This window comes from Urocitellus parryii, chromosome 10, assembly GCF_045843805.1.
Source record: "Urocitellus parryii isolate mUroPar1 chromosome 10, mUroPar1.hap1, whole genome shotgun sequence".
In the NCBI taxonomy this organism is placed as follows: domain Eukaryota; kingdom Metazoa; phylum Chordata; class Mammalia; order Rodentia; family Sciuridae; genus Urocitellus; species Urocitellus parryii.
In genome coordinates, this window is record NC_135540.1 from 136,341,545 (window position 1) to 136,359,550 (window position 18,006).

General features: G+C 38.4%; 1 pseudogene; it reads left to right on the forward strand.

The window, feature by feature from the left end:
• Window positions 1-1,221: 1,221 nt before the first annotated feature.
• Window positions 1,222-9,988, forward strand: LOC113192787 (putative ATP-dependent RNA helicase DDX47; annotated as a pseudogene).
• Window positions 9,989-18,006: the final 8,018 nt, after the last annotated feature.

Consider the following 18,006-nt stretch of genomic DNA (forward strand, 5'->3'; position numbering starts at 1 on the left):
AGTAATGTAAAATAATTCAGTCTTTCTTCTCCCCTGCCCTGCTTCCAGGCCCCACTCCTAACACCCTTCGCAGTGGTGACTACCCATGTTGCCTCAGCATGTCTTCTAACAGACACAAATGCATTTGAATACACTGTTTTATTTTTGTGTAATTTATTTCCTATGTAAGTAGAATCATACCATACCTGTTGTGTAACTTGCTTTTATTTTGTTTTCTGTGTTGGAGCTCAAACCCAGGGCCTTGCACATGCTTGGCAAGTGCTCCATCACTGATTGCACCACTAACCCCTCTGCTTTTATTTTTGCCTTGTAGTCTTACTTAAAGAGATTTCCATATTAGTACATGTAGGGACACTTAATTCATTTTAACTGGACATATAACTGCGTACTTTAGGTGCTCCCTACCTGCTTTGCTGAATGTTTCAGTACAATAGCTGGGACCTTTGCCTGACCCTCTTTATATATATATGTGGACTTGTTGCTCGAAAATAAATGCCTATGCAGTGTGCTACGTTTATCTCATTTTGTAGGTGAGGTAAGCCAGGGTTCATAGAGATCAATGATCTAAGGACACATACTTTTGGCAAAGCCAAAATCATAGCTGGGGTCTTCCAACTTTTACTTCCAAGTTTTACTGAACTTTTAGTCTGAAATCACACATGGTGGTCCCCATGATGTTCTGTCCTTTCTTTACTGCATCTTCCTCAGAGGTGGGAGTATCTGTATCTGACTGCTCATGGCTGCATCTCTCACTGAGAACAGCTCTCAGCTACAGAGCACTGCTTGGGCCAAGGTGTACCCCCTCTCAGAGGTTGTCCCATGGTTAGTGACTGACTTGAGCAAGAATTCAAAGAACTGGCTTCCTTGTTTCAATTTGGGGCAACTCAGAAGAGCCACCCCACTCCAGAATACCTTGCTGGATGGAATGAGGGAGGCCTCAGTCTCAATTATATTCAGGGTCAGCTTCTCACTGGATTCAACAGAGACTTCCTGGCAGGAATAGCTCACAGCAACACCTGCTAATAAAATTTCTGCAAACAATTCTTGGGCTCAGAGATGTTTCCAGTGTAGGGAAGGAAAAAAACAAAAACAAAACAAAACCTTTTTCTTCTAAACCTTTAGAGTTTGGGCTGGGGACTCTATAACAAAAGGCAGACCAACAAGAGAAAAGCAGAGTTTTACTAATATGTATATTTAACATATAATGGATGAAACTCAGGGATGAATAATTCAACAGAGGTGGCTAGAATTCGGGCTAAATACTACCTTCAGTTAAAGAAAAGAAGTTGCAAATTATGGGAAGGGAACCGGGAAAGGTAAGGTAAGCAAGAGTAAGGCTTGTTATGCAGATTTGTTAGTGCCTTTATTGATAAGTGCCTCTGGCAACTAAGAATCGTCCTTCTCTTCCTAGTCCAGAGACACACAGAGATGATGTTTTCCTTTGAGTATAAATTTCTGCCAAGGCCAGTTCTTTATCTTGTTAGGATTACCAATACAGTCTGCAGGACTGCATCCTAGATTCAACTAACAGTAGATGGGAAATAGGGAGGGGAAATTGCGCTGGTACTGAACAGACTTTTTGTTCTCCCTAAACAACACAGCTTACCAACTACTCAGATAGCATTTGCATTTTTTTTAGTTATTGTAAGTCATTTATACCCTTTATAAAAGGGTAATTGATACTCTTTTTAGAGCTGCATCTTTGTGTGCTGTTTCTTTCTTTCTTTTTTTTTTTTATTGGTTGTTCAAAACATTACAAAGCTCATGTCATATCATCTTTCATACATTTGATTCAAGTGAGTTATGAACTCTCTTTTTTACCCCAAATACAAATTGCAGAATCATATCATTACACAATCACATTTTTACATAATGCCATATTAGTGACTGTTGTATTCTGCTGCCTTTCCTAACCCCTACTATCCCCCCTCCCCTCCCCTCCCATCTTCCCTCTCTACCTAATCTGTTGTTGTTCAGTTATCTCCCTTGTTTTTCCCCTCCTTTCCCCTCACAACCTCTTATATGTGATTTCATATAACGTTGAGGGTTTCCTTCCGTTTCCATGCAATTTCCCTTTGTGTGCTGTTTCTTAACAGTAATCAGCTCAAAGTAATTCTTATGCCTAGGAGGTATGTTTCGGTGGCCTATGCCAATCTCTTATGGTTACTTGTGGTTTGGGATGGCACATTCTGGTCTCCTACACTAGGAAACCCATTCCAAGATATCATATAGCTTCCCATATACCTTCCCCACATGTGAATTTGGAATTTCAGAGACAGAATGAGAAATGATGTTCTGTTACTGGAGTGTCACTGGGGTGAGTAATTCCTGCAGACTGTAGAGCCTAGGCATTGATATAACCAGTACTAGAAGAATAATGCAGAAAGAGAAGAAGAACTGAAAGGAGAGATCCAGAAATGAGAGCAGCTGTTCAAATTGTTAAGAGGGCAGAGGAAAAACATCAAGAATAAACAGGTGAATGCGTGCATTAGGGTGGAGACATTTTATTCACCAGAGTGAGCTTGGGTTAGGGATAAGAGTAATACAGTTGATGCTCTTCTACTCCCCACCCCTTTAAGACATACTCACCAAACCCCAATACATGGATGCAAGCTATCACCAAGAGCATAGAGAGAAAGCAAATGATAAGAGTCAGACAAATCTAGAGTCCTAAGAGAAATCAAGAAGGAAAATGAAGGCAGGGTAGCTGGGTGCGGTAAGGGAAAACAAGCTGAAAGAGAGTGACCCAGGTTAAAGGGAAAGTTGGAACATGATTTGTGAAGGACAGGAAAGCATAAAAGGGTAATGCTCTCAATGGAGTATACAATTTAAGTCATCCTCCCTCACTCTTTATCATCCTCCTCACATGGAATCCTGGGCAGTGACCCTGATCTGAGTTCTGGGGTAGAACTGGAATGAGCCCTGAAACAAACAGTTTTTTGTTTTTTTTTTTTTTTGAATTGGGAACCACTTGGTGATGGAGAGTTTATTTCTGATGTAAGTGAAATTACAGTTTATATAAGTCTGGGAGTTGGGGCAAGGCTATGTTACAGAGTGGGGCAAGGAAGCAGAGAATGTCAGGCTAAATAGAGAGAGTGGGATAAATTACATGCATAGGGAAAAATTAAAAGGAGCAGCAGTACTCTCTTGCCCCCCAGGTATACAGATTCTGCCTGCATCCTGTAGCAGAAGGACACTGATATATCTAAGCAATTTATCTCGCTAAATTTCCCAGGATGGTCTCGAATTTGCAATCCTCTTGCCTCAGCCTCCTGAGTAGCTTGGATTACAGCTGAGTGCCACCATGCCAGGCCATATAACTACTTTAATAAAAAGGGGTTAACCTAAGGATGCTGGTACTTGAATGTGTGCTTTCTGGTTATATCTTCTCAGGAGACTCTCTCTGGGAACACAGTCATCATGCTATGAGAAAGTGAAAGACACATTGAGAGAGGACATGTTAGCGCTCCCATTGTGGGTCCTAACTAAGCCAAGTCTTCAAATCTCCTAGCACAGAACCTGGACATCGAATGAAGAGGACTCCAAATTGTTCAAGAACCCAGGCATTTCTTTTTTTCTTTTTTTACCATACGATTTATTTTTGTTTTTTATTTTTTAGTCATACATGACAGCAGAATGTATTTTGACATGTAATACATTCATGGAATGTACATACATCAATCATAATGTCTATTCTATTCTGCTGCCCTTCCTAACCCCCCTACTCCTCCCCTCCCCTCCCATCATTTCTCTCTATCCAAACTAATGTGACACACTTTTTTTTCTTTTTCTCATCACAACATCATACATGTATTCTGTATAACAATGAGGTTTTCCTTCCATCTTCTATGCAACTCCCCTTCTCCCTCCTTTTCCCTCCCACCTTTCTTCCCTATTTAGTGGTAGTCTTCTTCTCATGCTCTTCCTCCTTATCCCATTTTGAGTCACTCCCCTTATATCAGAGAAGACATTTGGCATTTATTTTTTAGGGATTGGCTAGCTTCACTTAGCATAATCTGCTCTAATGCCATCCATTTCCCTGCAAATGCCATGATCTTGTTATTTTTTTAGTGCTGAGTAATATTCTATTGTGTATAAATGCCACATTTTTTTTTTATCCATTCATCTATTGAAGGGCATCTAGGTTGGTTCCACATTCTAGCTATTGTGAATTGTGCTGCTATAAACATTGATGTGGCTGTGTCCCTGTAGTCTGCTCTTTTTAAGACCCCAGGCATTTCTGTTGTTTCTGTCATTTGAGTTTTTTTACCTGTAGACCCAACATTGCACAATAGAGAAGAGCCACTTCTACTGTGCTGTGCCCAACTTCCTGCCCTACAGAATCCCTGAAGGTGATAAATGGTTGTTGACTTATGCTACTAGTTTGTGAAGATTTTTAACGTGGCAACACTCATTAAAGTAATGAGTCATGGTTCTTTAACATCCTGTAAAATTAATTTAGTGGGACACTATAAACTAAACTAAAAAATTATAATGTTTACATTGTATTGTTTTTGTTTTGTGCTGCTTTATCAGAATACCACAACCTAGCTAACTTACAAAGGACAGGAATTTGGATTGGAAAGTCCAAGACCAAGGTTTGGTGTCCTGTGAGGAATGGGCTCTACTTCTAAGATGGTGCCTTGAGTCTTGTATCCTCTGGTGGAAGGAATCCTATTTCTCAAATGCCAGAAGATCGGAAGAGAACAAGCATTTGATCCATTTTTAGAGGCTCATTAATCCATTTAAGAAGGGGAAGACCTGTCTCTTTTTACCCTTGCATAGTGAATTAAGTTTCAACCTGAGTTTCAGAGAGATCAAAACCATTCAAACTAGAGCATATATTTTGGGATGTTATTCAAACATTTATCAATTTGATATTATAAGTGATCACACTCTGTTGCTATAGTTTGGAAGGTTGTGATCCAAGGAGATAAATGTTCTAATGAAATAGTTGGAGAGATTGAGGATAAATGTGTGAAAAAACACTTTTAATGATGGAAAAAAAGAGAAAGGTGAGTATTTGTTGTGGGAATGCATTCCAGTTTACCTGACAACTGGAAGACAAATGCAAGTTATTTTTGATAGATTGCATAAAGAGTTACTTTCAAAAGAGAGTTTTTGCAGAGTGGTTGAGAAGAGGGCCTCTGAAGACTGGGCTTCCTTGAGGTCTTCACTTAGACAAATATCATCATCAATCTAAGCTGAATTATTCTTGTCTATAAAATGGGGGATAAAAATACCTGTTTCATAGAATTGTTAAAGAAATTAACTGAATTAATGTTCATCCTTGAGTACAGGGTCTTGTCCATAATATGAGTTCAAACTTTAAATAAAAAGTAGGAAATTCAATATTTTATATTCTAGCTTACTTCTAAACCATGGGGGAACGCAAGCTGGCGTGGAATTAGAATTCTGAGACCTCTCCAGCTCCTTATCCACGCCATGGTGTGTACATTTTGTGTGTGACTCTGATGGAGTTGTCACTTCTAGGATTAGGGACAGAGACTTTAAGAAAAGGTGCTGATTCTGACTAGGCCTGACCTAATCAGATGGGTCTGTTTTTGTTTCTCATTGGCACATTATAAACATACTCGTGGGATCATTGTCACATATTTGTACACGTACATAAGAGAACAATATAACTTGGTCAGTTTTGTTCCCCAGTAGCTCCACTTTCCCTCCCGCCTCTTGCCTCTAGTGTCCTTCCACTACTCAACTGATCTCCTTCCATTTTCATGAATCAATGGATCCTTCAAAGACTTGGGCCCTTCCTCATGAAAGAGATTTCAAGCATGAGAGGGATTTGACACAGGAACTCTCTGTGTTTGCTTTGAAGATAGAGGGGAGCCATATAGTAAGGGAAACAGATGGGAGAGTTACCCCAGTTGCCATCAGCAAAGAAACAAAGACCTTGATTTTACCATAGTAAGGAACCAAACCATGAGCTTGAAGAGGACACCAGACCAGGTGGGAATGTAGCCTAGTTATCACCTTGATGTTAGCCTTGAAGGACTCTTTTTTTTTTTTAAAGATTTTAATATTTCTTATAGGTTGGCTGGCAACAAAGTCTTACAGTTTTTTTTTTTAAAGAGAGTGGGAGAGGGAGAGAGAGAGAGAGAGAGAGAGAGAGAGAGAGAGAGAGAATTTTTTAATATTTATTTTTTAGTTATCGGCGGACACAACATCTTTGTTTGTATGTGGTGCTGAGGATCGAACCCAGGCGAGCACTCTACCACTTGAGCCACATCCCCAGCCCTTGAAGAACTCTTATTAGAGAATCCAGCCATATTGTGCCCAGACGCATAAATGAATGCAATGCAATTTCAAGTCACAAAGTTTGCAGTCACTTGTTATGCATTAATAGAAAGTTAATGTTTTTTCTTACTCATAGGAGCTTCAGAACAAAGTGATCTTGTCCTTTGGAATTTGGAATATGGAGGTGACCTTGGGCATAGAGGGTATTCTAGATTACAGGAAAACAATGCATGTGTAGTCTCATGATTTAAGACTGGAAAAAAATGAAGTGTTTCGAGAGGTTGAAGTTAGTTATGAAATTCTAGAATGAAAGTTTGGTAGTTCCTTTGTAAACAATGCTAATGTAGATTAAATAAGTTATTTTTTAAAAATAAATATTTGCATAGAGAACTTTCTGAGAACATTAAAACATAAAAATAATTAAAAAGTAAAAGATGGGAGAGGGGGCCATTGGTCAAGGATGAACACGTAGCACAGAATTGTGAGAATATGAGGAGGATGACAGTGGAAATTTGTTTTAAAATTGAAAGTTTCAAAGTATGTTTGGAAGTTCAAGTTTAATAAAGGGAAAACAAACCACGGGCAGAGAGGGGTGTTTCACATTGCCGTGACCAAAATACCTGACAAGAACGGTTTAGAGGAGGGAAAGTTTATTTTGGCTCATGGTTTCAGAGACTTAGTCCATGGTTGGCTGATGCCATTACTCTGAGCCAAAGATGAGGTCGCACATCATGGCGGAAGGGTGTGAGTGAGGGAAGCTGCTCCATTCATGGCTGGCCAGGAAGCAGAGAGAGGGAAGAGGGAAGGGCCAGGGTAGATGAGGCCTTCCAGGACATGCCCCTAGTGACCTCCCTCTGCTAGCCACACCCTACCTGCCTTCAGTCACTATCCAGCCCATTCAAACTAGGATGGAACGATTAAGTTAGAGTTCTCATAATCTAACCATTTCACTTCTGAATATTTCTGCATTAACACAGGAGGTATTGGGGGACACCTCATATCCAAATCATAACAGTGGGGTTTAATGCTCTGAGATGATGGAGGGTGCCACTCAACCTCTTTGGTTCTGCACAAAAAAGGAGAATATTTCCTATTTAAATATTGTATGTAGTGGAGTTTATCTTAATGTATTGACCCATCATGAATACTGTCTCCTTACCTTCTTTGTTGTGTGGTTTAGATTTTATATATCCTAGAAATTAATGCTCTATCTGAGATGCAGATGGCAAAGATAATCTCCCATTCTGATCCACTTTGAGTTTTGTGCAGGGTGAGATATAGGGGTCTGATTTCATTTTGTTACATATGGATTTCCATTTTCTTAGCACCATTGGTTTAAGAGGCTATCTTTTCTCCAATGTATGTTTATGGTGCTATTTTCTATTATGAGATAACTGTATTTATGTGGGTTAGTCTCTGTGTCTTCTATTCTGTACCATTAGTCTTCATGTCTGTTTTTTAGTTATTTTTTTTAAGTTGTAGATAGACACAAAAATCTTTATTTTATGTATTTTTATATAGTATTGAAGATTGAACCCAGGCAAGTGCTCTTCCACTGAGCTACATCTCCAGCTCCTTGATGTCTATTTTGGTGCCAACACCATGCTGTTTTTGTTAGTACATCTCTGTAGTGTGATTTAAGGTCTGATATTGTAATGCCTCCTGCTTCACTTTGCTCACTGAGGATTCCTTTGGCTATTCTGGCCTCTTATTTTTCCAAGTGAAATTCATGACTACTTTTTCTATTTCTATGAAGCATGTGTCATTGGACTCTTAACAGGAATTGTATTAAAAAGGTAGTATGGCTATTTTGACAATATTAATTCTGTCTATCTGAGATATATCCTTTATTAATATTTATTTTTTAGTTGTAGGTGGACAAAATTCCTTTATTTCATTTTTATGTGGTTCTGAGAATCGAACCCAGTGCCTCACGCATGCTAGTCAAGCGTACTACCTCTGAGTCACAACCCCAGCCCTGAGATATATTCTTAAATGAATTATACTTCTTATGCTATCATGAAAGCCTTTTATTTTCACTTAGTTTTCTAGTTAGTTATTGTACATAGAACTGCAATGGAGTTTTGAATATGTGGATATTGAATTTGAGTCCCGGAGACTGGCTGAATTCACTTCTAAAGCTAATCATTCATCGATAGAGCTTTTGGATCTTCATTGTCAACCTCGATAATGAGAATTTTGTTTTTTTCATTTTCTGAAGTTATGGTGCTAGCCAGGGTTCCTGGTGTATCAATGTGGAATGTTAGTGGAAATTATTTTCTTCCTAACCTCAAATGGAAAACTCAACATTTACCACTATGTATCATATTGCTATAAGCTTTTTTGAAAATTCCTTAATCAGATTAGGGAAATTCCCTTATGTTTCTAGTTTGCAGAAAGAATTTTAAAGAAATCATGAATGGAGGTTGGAGGAGCATGATTCCCCTGGTGAATCATCTCAGCTGGTAGTAGAGGAGGATGAAACAGAAACATTGAAAGACCTGGGTATGACAGATGTATTGTGATCAGTTGAGGCGGGCAAAGCCCACCAAGATCCATACTGAAGCTATGCCTCTGGCCCTACAAGGTGGTGATATCATTGTGCAGGGGGAAACGCGCTCTGGAAAAACAGGGGCCTTGACTCTGCCCATCCTGAATGTTCCGCTGCAGGCACCATAGAGTGGTCAGAGTCTCTTGACCTTCAGGGTCTGTTGGAAAGAGAGAGAGCCACCTGAATCTTTTATAATTATATAGGGAGGACACACATGCCCACATGCTCACCCCTCACTCAGGAGCTGGCCTTTCAGATCTCAGAGCCCTTTGAAGCCCTGGGGTCCTCTATTAGAGTGCAGAGTGCTGGGACTGTAGGTGCAATCTATTAAACGTCCCAAGCTCTAGCCCCGAAAAAACAAACAAACCATACACACACACACACACACACACACACACACACACGCACACACACACACACGCACACACACACATACACAAACAGCCCCACATATAATAAAATAATGGGTTGACAAGATCCTCAAAGTGGTCCCTCAAGATTGGAAAACATTTCTCTGCTAACATTACCCAGAAGGTACAAAAACTTCGGAGAGCAACTCTGAAGAATTCTGTAAAATCCTGTGAATTTACTGTTTCCTCTAAATACCAGAGGTTGGAAACTTACAGCAATGTTATCTTATTATTCCCTCTAAATTCCAGGATGCGTACCTGGTTTATATTGTCAAGGAATTGGCTGGAAACCCCATGATATTCTGCAGCACCTGTATTAATACTCAGAGAACAGCTTTGCTACTTTGAAATCTTGGATTTACTGCTACCCCCTCCGTGGACAGATGAGTCAGAGCAAGTGCCTAGGATTGCTGAATAAGGTTAAGGCCGAGGCTTGCTCCATTCTTCTGGCAACTGATGTTGCCAGCAGAGGTTTGGACATCCCTCATGTGGATGCGGTGGTCACCTTGGACATCTGCCTCATTCCAGTGATTACATCTATGGTAGAGGTCGAACAGCCACTGCTGGGCACTCTGGAAAGGTGAGGGCTTTTGTCACACAGTATGATTGCAACTCTTCCAGCACATACAACATTTAATTGGGGAAAAAACTGCTTGTCTTTCCAACACAGGATGACGAGGTTATGAAGTTGATAGAACAAGTGACTTAAGACCAAAGATTTGCCCTGATGGAGTTAAGGGAACATGGAGCAAAAAAGAAATGCACTTAAGTGCCACGACACACGACTAAATCATTCATGGTCACTCCAGGTGAATTTGGGTTGGCAGGAAATAATTACACAGACTTTTTTTCCTAGGGTCCAGTGATGGATTTCTCTTGACCTTAAGGGTCTGTTGGAAAGAGAGAGAGCCACCTGAATCTTTTATAATTATATAGGGAGGACACACAAAGAGAAATTTGATGGAATGTTCTTTCCAAATAAGGCCGAGGGTCAGGTTTCAGGGGGTTGAGTCTTGTGGTCAGTAAGTGGATTGACATCTTGGCATGTCACACCCATCTCAGGTGCTGTGTGGGAACACAGGCAGAGCAAGAGAAAAATGCACACGTGTGTTGCACGGCCCAAAGAGCCTGCAACACAGGCCAGTCCTCTCACGCACTCCAACACTCATAGCTCCCCCACACAGCCCATAGCTGGAGAGAATGTTGACACAGAGGGTGCTGTTGGCAGTAGAAATAAGGTGGCTGAAGAGAGAGCAAGACTGTTAATCACTTGGATGACGACTTGAGTTCTGCTTTCTCTCTGTAAAATGGAATCACAGAAAAGAATGAAACCCCTCCAACAGAGTTCCTCGGATTGAAATCTGTCCAAATTATGTCCAGAAACTGCCAACCCTGTGCTCATTCCCCTTTCTGAGTGTTGGGGTATCACTGCTGCAAGATTATTGGCCAGGTTGTTTCTGCTTTTCAGCTTTGATGCCTTGCTCAGGACACGAGGGGATGTGCCTTTCTGTCATGTCACAGAGACCTTTCACCTTTGGCAGCTGCAAGTTGAGGACTGGGTTGATGAATTATGTAACCCATAACTGTAAAGGAAAGGATTGTACACCCATAAATGGGATTAAAGACTTTGGAGCCTGTGTTTCCTTAGACCCATGTGACACAATACATTTATATTTTATTGAAAAAATCATGAATGGATTTTCAATTCTATTGAATTATGATATTTCCCTCTTTGCATCTCTTAAGATGGTTATCATTTTTCTTTTAATTTTTAAATGTAGCATATTACATTATTTAATTTTATAATGTCAAACCAACCTTGAATTTTTCATTATGACTTTAAACCACTTTTATTTTATTTATGCCTTTTGTTCTCTGACATGAATATTATCATTATCATGTATTTTGATTCTATCCTTTCAAACAGTGGGTGATGTCATCTTATATGCCAGGTGTTTACTTATTCACCCACATAAGTATCACTTTGTTCTTTTTACATGTCATTACCTTTCTCATGTTAAATACAACGTTTAGAATTTCCTTTAGGTAGAAATATCATTAATCATTGCACATTGCTCTTGTATACAGCATTTTTTTTTTTTTTGTGGTAGTGAAGATTGAATTCCAGGAACTCTACCACTAAACTACATCCATTTTTATTTTTTATTTTAAGAAAGGTTTTGCTATGTTGACAAGGTTGGCTTCCAATTTATCATCCCTCTGTCTCAGTCTTCTGAATAGGTGGAATTATAATTGTGGCCCTTGATCCAACAATTTTAATAAACTCTTCTTATGTGTGAGAGTTATTAGATTTTCTGGGGCTGGGGTTGTGGCTCAGCAGTACAGCACTCACCTAGCACATGTGAGGTGGTAGGCTTGATCTTCAGCACCACATAAAAGGTAAATAAATAAAATAAAGGTCTAAAAATGTTTTCCTACCTTCTTTTTGGAGGCGATCATATCATCACAGACTGTTTATCTTTTCCTTTCCAATGTTCATTCTACCTATAGTATTGAATAGAGAATAAGCATTATTGCTTGTTTATTCTAAACTTCAAAGTGCTTCAAAAGTTTTCAGTGTGATGTTTATTGAAGGGTTTCAAGAATTTCTAAATCTTATTAGAGAAATTTCCTTCTATTTCTAAATTTCTAAGGGTTTTGTTTTTTAAAAATTTATGAGTGAATATAGACTTTCATTGAAGATATTTTTAGTCTCTGTAATATTTTAATGACAAGGTTGATTTTATTTTAAAGTTATCAATTCAATGTATGGCAAAAACAATTTTAGTGGGGAAAATCCTTAATATAAAAAAGTTTGATAAAATCCAGCATTCACTTAGAACTAGAACTAGAAAGACAAATTTTATTTATTTATTTATTCATTTATTTATTTATTTATTTTGTTTCAGTAAAACTTTATTTACAGACACTGAAAGAAATGGAGCACATATACAGGAAACTCTATAATATAAATTTACATTTTACATTTTGATAAATTATTATAGTAATAAGAAAATACAATGTTCCCAACATTCCACTAAGTCATCTACCCACAGTAGGTACCCTCTCCCCATCATGGAGTTCACCACCAGGTAGAATTTACTTTTCTTTGTATTTTTAGTAATTATGTATGCACTCTAAAGGATACAGTTTATTTTTTAAAATTTTACATAGAAGTAAAGGAAAGACACAATTTTAAGTTGAAACTTTCCCTCTGCTGTTGGGGTCATGCAGATGCCCCCTCTGACCACTGCACTGCTCTCTAGCTATTACTGATCTTTGAAATCTTGAAAAATTTAAATGATAGTATTTTTCAAGACCCAAAGTCACTTACACTCACAGGTTTAGTTCTCCTTACTGCTTTAATCTTCTACTTCACTGTGATTTTGTATCTTGAATCCTCTTTTCATCCTTTATTTAATCTTTTATGTTCATTCTTTTAGTTGGCTTCTTGTCTCTGTGACCAAAAGACCTGACAAGAGCAACTTAAAGGAGGACAATTTATTTTGGCTCATGATTTAGGGGTTCAGTCCATGGTCAGCCAGCTCCGTAGCTCTGGGCCCGTGATGGGGTAGAACATCAGAAGGGTGCTGCAGGGGAAGCAGCTCAGGATATGACAACCAGGAAGCAGAGAGAGCTCTGATTACCAAGGACAAAATATAAAACCCAAGGTCACGCCCCCAGTGACCTAATTCCTCCAGCCACAACCTACCTACCCACAGTCACCACCCGGGAATCTCCATACTGCTTTCCAGATTGGTTGCACCAATTTGCAGTTCCACCAGCCATGTATGGTGAGTGAGCCTTTCCCCCCACATCCTCACCATCATTTATTGTTGTCTGTATTCTTGGTAGCTGCCATTCTTACTGATATGAGATGAAATCTTAGAGTAGTTTTGATTTGCATTTCTCTAATTACTAGAGATGTTGAACATTTTTTCATATATTTATTGATTGAATGTATATCATCTTCTGAGAAGTGTCTGTTCAGTTCCTTAGCCCATTTATTGTTTGGCTTGTTTTTTTTTTTTTTAAAGTGTTAAGTTTTTTTGAGTTCTTTAATGTATCCTGGAGATTAGTGCTCTATCTGATGTGTGTCACACAGGACCTTTTGCAGGGATGCCTCATATTATTATTTTTTTTCCCAGAATGACTTGAATTTTTTTTCCTTGAAACTAAGGTAAAGGTAGAGTCACGGTAGTCTCACAGGTGCCTTTAGTTATATATCTTGGCATAAACAAGAATCAACTTCATGTCGGATATAACATTATTGACGGGATCAAGGGAGAGAGAGCTATACCTTCACATGGAGCAGAAACACAAGGTTTTTATTATCCTGGAAGAACCAGGGAGGGAAAATAAAGAAATCCATGGGAGTTGTGGAAAGGTAGCTGAACTGCAAATATTCAGCTAGTGCTGAAGTAAGTAATTCTGGTACTGTGTTCCTGTGTTTTAAATTGTTTTTTTTTTTTCCTGTTAAGATAAAGTGTTTTAAAATTTCCCTATATCTTATGTTTTTTAGTGTGATGTATAATTTTATATTTATACATTTTTCCCCTTTAGAATGATTTTACCTGAGAAATCTCAAACAATATGGCTTCAGCCACTCACAGGTGACTATTAATTAGCAGCTCAGAAATTAAGTGAATTATCTAATAAGTAGACAATCATTTGCAAGATTTCTAGGTGGGTTTTAAGTTACCAGGACTCTGAAAGCATGGATCTTTTCCCTCTACGGGTCACCAGCAGAGGACCCCCACATGCATTCACATCATTAAGCATTTTTCTCATTAAGTAATGAGAATATTGATGTTTTGGGCGAGGGCTTTGGAGGGTGAGGGCTTTGGAGGGGTGTTACAGCTCAGTGTATCATACAATGAAGCTCAGAGATGGGTCTTTCTCCCTGAAGTACTTCAGCTGTGACCTGAACTACTGGGGTTCAGCTTCCACATAATTGCAGCACAGCAAGGGGTCCCTTCTGGAAACCAGCTGCCTCATCAGGGATTCATTCATCAGGGGCAGTATGACTCCAAACATTTTCCCTAGACTGTTGTGGCCATTTAAAGAAGGGGAGAAAAAGAGGAGTCTGGGGAACTAATTAGGAAGGAGTAGCTCCCCTCAGAGTCTTGACCTTAACCCTACTGAGAAAGTATGGGATTTTCTTTACCTGAATAAAGAAAGAACATAAATAGTTGGCAAAAATGCTTTCTGGTATGACTTCCAGCAAGTAATGAATTGACCTGATACGGGGGGGGGGGGAGGGGGGATAAACAAAAAACACAAGAAAAACCTCAAAAGCTTTAAAAGTGACAATTAAATATATCATTGGGATATGTGTTTTTATTTTTCACTTCCCTGGTCAAAAATAAATTAATTTGGGTTTCTGATTAGCCCATGTAGGATGTAATATGGATTTTTTTTTTTTTTTGGTCTTTGGTGCCTTAGGAAGTATTGCCATGATGAATCTGGGCACCACTGCCATTGTTCTGTTTAGAATATTTGTGTTTCACATATGTGCATTTGAATGTCTTTCATAGTTCTGGAAGAAGGCTTTATCCTTTAGTGCCTCTCTCCAAATTGAGGTGTATGTTACAGTTTCTCATCTTGTTCTTCATATTTCTTTACCTCTCTTTCCTGTTTTAAATATCCTGATATATTTGTGCTATATTCTGAGTAATTCCCTTATATTTTTCCTTACCGAGCTGTTGCAAAAGTACTATTTAATCCATTTCCTAAGATTTTAATTTCAGGGATTGTAATTTTTACTTCTTAAAGTTCCATTTTTTTAAAAAATGCAGAGTTTTATTTATTTTTATTTTCTAAAGTCTATCTGATATTTAAATTGTACATAAGGAAAAAGAAAATTCAAATAAAAAATCACAAGTATTTGCATATCTTTGTATAAATCACAGAGTTCTTTAATAGTATTTAGCTCAATCCTCTTAATACTGAGGTGTTTACTTATTTCTATCTTATGGTAACAAAATTGAAGCATAGAGACTTACCCACGGCAGCCAAGTTAGTAATAACTAGAGCTCTAATGAAATCCACATTTTATTGTCCTCATTATATTCATATATTTTCTAGTATAGATCCTTCAATAATTTTCAGGAATATGCCATGTGATAGTGGAGGCCGTATATCTGGGGAAAGTCTACTCTGTTTCATTATGTAGAAATTAAATTTTGGAAAAAAGCTAATTATGCTCAGCTCAAGACAGCTGTTTCGTGGGCATATTACAAGAGATTTTTGAAATACATTTTTTCCTACTTATTTATTTTTCATTTTCACATTTCCTTACTTCTGGCTTCATTTTTTCTATTTTTTTTTTCAACCCTTCTTTCAGGATCTCATGTTCTGTAAAGAAAGTTCTAAATTTCAACTTAGGATAACTTAACTTCTACTCCATCTCAATTCTGTTGGAACATTATGAACATAACTTTTGATAATCTATATTGAGGTTCCTCTTGAGGTGTCCGGTTCATAGTGGGTGCTCAAAAAAAAAAAAGAGTAATTAGGAACTTCTTTTATGTGGAAAAGCAGCATAAATATTAATTAAACAAAGGCACAATTCATCTTTGTATCCCTCTCAGGGTGTATCACTCAGAGTTCTGCAGAGAAACAGAATGTGGAGCGGGGGAGACAAAGACAGACAGATTTTAAGAACTGGTTCATGTAAATGTGGACCCTGCCAGGCAGGCTGGCTGGAAACTCAGGCAGGCTTTCTAGCAGACTGTGGCCGTCTTGAGGTAGAATTTCTTCTCCAGGAAACCTCAGTTTCTGAAAATTAGCCGTCACAAAGCATGCAGTATTAATCCACAGCTTTGTGTGTACACAGGCTAAATCCAATGTTTTTATTGAATTCAGTTAAATTTCTTCAGGAAAATGGTTCTCCGTGCCCCACCAAATGCTCATGCATGTTTACCCAGAAAGCTTCCCCTCTCTCCCTTCATTCACCTGGGTGGGGTTTGGGGTGGGGACAAAATCTTTGTGGGGGGAAAAATATTAGCATGGCTGGCTCCATTGGACAGCTTGCTATCATGAGTGTTTTATAGACCGAGCTCATTTGGATATTTATGTTTTAATGTGCTTACTTAATATAAAATGAGACTTTAATTATAGGTTTTCACATAGATTTAGTGTTATAGTAAGCACTATATCTGCATTGTTGATAAGCTTCATAACCACCCCATAACGAAAGTCCTAGAAGTAATATCTCTACTTTTTAAATAATATCTCCAACTTCATATTATTCTTTTTCAAAGTTGGCATAGATATTCTAGGTTTTTAGCTTTTTGTTGTTGTTGTTGTTCTAATTAGTTATACATGATAGTAGAATGCATTTGGGCATATTATACATATATGAAGTATGACTTCTCATTCTTCTGGTTGTACATGATGTCGAATCACATTGGTCGTTCAATCATATGTGCATATTAGGATGGTGATTTCCCATATAATCTCCATTTTGTAGATGAACTCTTTTGTAGATGTGCTATTGATCTCCGTTTTGTAGATGAAGAACTGAAATTCATGGGACTTAACTCAGTGTTCAAGGTCATAAGCATGAGTATAAAATGAACATCAGATCTACTTGAATCTAATTTACCACTTTACCCTCTGTTCTGCAGTGGTCCTTCGTGTTCCTTTGATAGTAATTTGTTTTCCTAATCATGACATAGGCAGATCTCAGCTCTAAACAGATCCTTTTTAAAAAAGGAAATAGTCATTAAGATGTCTTTATTTTAATATTAGTATTTTTATAGTGCCTACATAAATATCAGGGAGTGTTTTTTCTTCCTTTGACCTTTCATGAGTCAATACACTGTGTATCATACAGAGCTCCACATATAAAGGAGAAACGGAGGACCATTTCAGCCCTTCAGTAATGAGGATTTAAGTGTGGGGATTCTATTTTTTAACTGTCTGAAAGATTTTGTTTTCTTTCCTGAATTTTTTTAGTTTAAATTAGGATTTCAGAGATTATGATTTCTACTACATGAGTTCTATATACTATTAGTAAATATCGCCAGGAAAAGCTCCCCAACTTTTTGATCAAAGAACCTATTTTGCAAGTAATATTGGGTTACTTTTTTCAAGTCACATTGTGTTGAAAAAAAAAAAAAAAGACCCACAGAGGTGGCTTGTTGCCATTCTTCTCAGGGTATGAGATGCTCAGGTTCATTGTCCCTTCCCAAATGTGGAATAGCCACAGCTGCTTTCAAACTTTATTTGAAAAGCAAGTTCCAGGTCCATCGTCCAAAAGAACTCACTTTGGGGAGGCCGCGTGCCAAGGTTAAAGTAGAACTTGATAAGAGCATCCCACTTGCCCAATCTCCTAAAACCAAACTGAACAACATGGGTAAACTGGAAACCCAGACGCACAGTCAAGGGCCATCAGAGATGAAGAGTTATGCAATAGGGGAGATGTGCATACAACAAAGTTTCAGAAGAGATCAAAGTAAAGGACGTTATATCTTGAGGAACACACTACCAGGCCATGAATCTGGAAATGCAGTTTCCCCAAACCACTGAATTCTCACTGCTGCTTTTTGAGGTCAGGGAAATCCATACCCTGAAGGCTCCCACCTTTGAGCTTCAAGTAATAGTTTGCATCTGCAACTCCACTCCTCCCTTCAAAACACTTGGACACATATTACCTTATTTAACCAGGCTTCCTGGCTGCAGAGCTGTGATAGGTCTGGTTTTCACAGCTGTGGAGGTGATTTGCGAACTCTCTTGCTCTACAAGTTTTCGGTTTGTCTGGAGCTCTGCTTTAGGAGTCAA